Here is a 4296-nt window from a genome sequence, read left to right as displayed (position 1 = left end):
ATGCTTATCCTCAGTATGATGTAACTCCTTCACACATGCATCATCAGTGACTGTCCAGTGGCCAAGAAGGAGCATTGCGGGAACCAGAAAAGGAAGCAGCGGTAGAGTTGGTGTCATCTTGACATGGGGTGACGACTGGAAGCTGGACCAGTCACCTACTTGAGGAGAAACACAAAAAGTTCCCAGCACACTTACCAAGCCTGCAAAAATAAACCCCCAAATGGTACTGTCTAATAATTAGAATTAAAGGCAGAGGTTTTAGTTTAGCACACCTCTTGCAAAATATATGAAAGCCACACGGCCTCTATCAGGCTCCTCTGTGTTGTGTGGCCCTAGCTCTCTGAGAGGTGAGTGTGCCCTCCTCTGTATCCTGTATATACCTTCCCCCTTTCCTGTCGTGCATTCCCGCCAGCCTGTTCACCCACTAGAGTTCAGTAATATTCTTGGTACTCCCAGTATAGAGGAGCATGTAAAACTCTCTTCTTTGTTAGCATTGGTTCTCTGAGTATCCAATTGCTAGCTCTTAGTGCTGTTACATGGGGGCAAGATAAGGGTCTTTGTCACTATATAAGCTGCAATAAGGTGCTTACACATTACTTTTTCATTTGGTAGACTAACAAGTAAATGGGCTCTTTGGTAAACCTGCTACTTGGCCGAAAATAGGCCAAGAGTACAAGTTCTGTTTTGTTCCAGTGCTGGGATTTCTTTGTCCCCACTCTCCATCAGAGTATTGAGGAGACATTATCTGTTTAGACACTGATGTGTTGTTAAATTAGAGGGAGGGATTGCTGCATTGCATATGAGGCAGTTTATTTAGTTTCCTGGGGAATTAACTAATTACCTAATAGTTATCTAAACACCTTTATGGGCCAATTTGGAGAACAGTAAAGTGTATACCCTACCCATACATCATCTGATCATGGGTAAAACATTGCAGTGGTTCTTGGCATTATGCCATTCTATAGAGTGTGAACTGATCTTTTTACTTCCCTTTCAGTGAGAGATCTACCAGTCTATTCCCCTCATTTTTATTTCCCCAATCGCTCCACTGTCCTTGTTTAATTCCGCATTCTTAGCGTATCATTAATTTGGATGCCATTGATATGGCAAGCGCTATGAACAGATTAACTGTTCCTCCGAGAAGGTAAATAAATAAAAGCACTGGCTAATCAGGCAGATGGAAAGACAAAGTGTGATTAATGAATTAGTCATCCTTGTTTGTGTTATTCATTATTTGCCTAACAGACTTGATCTGACAGGATTAAATGTTGCATTGTATTTTTGCATGTAATTTATCATTGTTGTATTGCAGGCACAGGGCTGGCTGAAGGGTAAAGCAAACATGGCAGTTGCCAAAGGTATTGCAATGAACATGGCCCTTGCTTTCCTACTTGGGGATCTCCTGAACCAAAACATGCCGGCAATGAAATGTTGGGGTCAGGACACCTAGGTGATAGAAGGATTAGGATGGCAGTCCTGTAGCTCACATCTTCAAAAACAAGCCACTCATGGCAGCTCCCATAAATTTGTTCTGACAGTGTAGTGCTTTAGCAAAAGACACCAAACAACATTGCATAACTTTGTACCATTGTATTCAATGATACAGTTGTCATCTAAGTCCTTCTTCTTGCCTAACAACATTTCCTTGTGCAATTATTGTAGAAGCCCCATTGCAAAAGTGCTTTTAAAACACTAGCAGATTGTTGAATGTTGATGAGCAATGACTCATTTGCATCTCCAGTGCGCTTAACTTCAGATCTTCTTTTTCTGAGCTTTAGTCTCTTGTCCCATTACCATTACCAAAATGATTAAACACAGTTACAGCTGTAGAAGCTGAAGCTACTAAAAAATATAATGTTGCATAAAATGTATGCCCTCTCTTTGCCCAGAGATACCAGCCTGGAATTCTTGACATATGGGCTGGTATCCATATAGCAAATGCAGGTGAATACCTGCTTATGGAATCCTTCCTCTGTCCCTTCTTCCTTTTGCTCAAATTCACACCAACATTAGGATCACGAGCTTTGGCAAATCAGAATGTGACAAATTTTACACCCCCGACTACTATCACTTGAGGCAAGTCCTGTGCCTGTCAGAAAGTAGGGCCCCTTGTAGGGGCGTCCTATTGTGGCAGGAATAGACTCACTTTTAGAGCCTCTGGGACAATGGGTAGACTTGTACCTCCACCCATTGGTGATGAGACTTCCAGGTTATATCAGGGACACTAAAATGGTTCTCTCTTTTATGAACAGAACCTGAAAACTAGCTCAGTCATGAAGGGGTTAAAGATCTAAAATGGGTAATGGCTTTTGTCTGGGTGGACAATGGTTGTTAAATCTTTGTATTTCTTGATCCCTCAACATTTCACTTGTCCAAATATAGTGACTGTGTTCAGGAATTACAATGTTTTCATTGGTCAGTGGCGTTTTTTATTAACCCATACATTTTTTCTATATTGGGGGGGGGGGAATACTACCTTCAAAATGGGGCACCTCCCAAGGAGCTACATTTTCTACTTACCTAGCAAATCTTTATATGGGATGGTGGGAAGAGTATTTTTGGAGATATTAACCCCTATACTCAGTATAGTGTATTGTACAGGAGTTGCATAAATTACCTATTATTTGTATGGAAAGGGGTTGAAAATGAGTTGCAACAACTGATCGGATGGTGCAATGATAATAGTTTTGAATTTATCGGTTACCTGTTCTTGGGATCAGGGAACTATTGATTTTCTGGATTTGATTTTAGCGGGGGATGCAGTTGCTGGAGCCGTTTCTTCTGCCACATACTGAAAACAATGTGCTGGTAATACTATTTTTCAGGCCACTAGTTGTCATCCCCAACACACATAGTTAAAGCTATCCCTGTGGGAAATGTATCCATGCTAGAGGAGACTGCTCCTGTTTCTACTAGAAGTGGAACGTGTACAATCCAGACTATTAGAGAGGGGTTATCCCATATGGTCCATAGAGAGGGCTAAAAATATAGCACTTAAGAAGAACAGAGCTGAACTTTTGAAAGAGTGAGGTTGGAAAAACTGTTAGACATCCTTCGTAACCTTTGTTACTACTTTTTCAGAAGAATACAGTGCAGTGGTGGATATCATAAACAGAACCGACCAGTGCTATCAGGAGACAAGGATCTTCATCCGATTTTTAAGGGGGTGCCATTTTCCTAATAGAAGGGCCCTTACCTTGTGTTCCATGCTATCCCCCAGCTATGTCACTAATAATAAGGGTAAAGAAACATGGTTGATTATGGTGGGCTACTTTATGTGTTGGGTTAACACCAGCTGTTATTGCAGGGTGCATAGTAGAACTAGAACAGTAAAATCCCTGGTTAATAAGAAGGTGTTTTCCATTAACGCTTTATTAATTGCAACTCTAAATATGTAATTTATGTTTTGGACTGTGCCCTGTGTGAACTATTCAGAGCTTAGTATGCTTCCCAGCTGGGAGAGGAGAGATGCACTATTTTCATTGCTGTTGCTTATATATCTTTATATATTTACAATGTTTATATATGCACATTTTCAGCTTTCAGTGGATGGTAAATACAGCTACATTTTTTATTGATAATATTTGTCACTGGAGTAATGTGTGGCTTATGCCTGTGTTTTAATGATGTTTGCAATTTTAATGTATGTACACAGGTGGTTTGGAATAAGCCCAACTTTGTAGTTTTATTTCTAATAATGCCTTGGAACTTGCAAGCTATGTGCTGCAATATTTATCTTCTTTTGCACATGGAGTGAGGTGGAGCAGGTACATTTTCCTTTGTTTGCTCCCTGTGGGAAAGTTCTTACAATGCTGTCGGAGTCGAGGAATTGGCAGTACAGTTTTACGAATTCACACCAATGCGTTTTCCATAGTAATCCATGGAAACACATTAATACGCATATAATACATATTGCATTGCGCTTTGTATTAAATGTCAGCGCGTGTACTAACGCACATCAATGCACATTGGGAGTTGGGATGTATTGACTTGCCTCCTTATGTGCTCATGATTTCAGTGGAAATTATGCAAAAATGCAAAGGTTTGAATACATGTTCCTCTAACAGTAAGGCTGGGTTCATACTCTATGAACAACCCAACACACTTGTATAACCCCTAATAAAATAGAACCACCCTGGTTCTGATTATAGCCATGGCAGGATGGTTTTGACCCACGTGAAATAATGCTATGCTCTACTACCTTGAATTTGTGTGTGCTCAGTGCTTTGCTTCAAAGCTCTTCAGTTTAGTTCTGACTCTATTATCCCAAGCCTATTGATGAGTATTCATATAAAT

General features: G+C 40.4%; 1 protein-coding gene across 3 annotated transcripts in view; it reads left to right on the top strand.

Annotated features, from left to right (window-relative positions):
* The window catches only part of DTD1 (D-tyrosyl-tRNA deacylase 1), a 113977-nt gene that overhangs the window by 42687 nt on the left and 66994 nt on the right, over nucleotides 1-4296 (top strand). The window lies entirely within an intron of this gene.

This window comes from Nanorana parkeri, unplaced genomic scaffold, assembly GCF_000935625.1.
Source record: "Nanorana parkeri isolate BGI_ZX_2015 unplaced genomic scaffold, ASM93562v1 scaffold46, whole genome shotgun sequence".
Lineage (NCBI taxonomy): Eukaryota > Metazoa > Chordata > Amphibia > Anura > Dicroglossidae > Nanorana > Nanorana parkeri.
The sequence above is the reverse complement of the archived record's forward strand: the minus strand, read 5'-3'. Positions and strand labels throughout refer to the sequence as shown.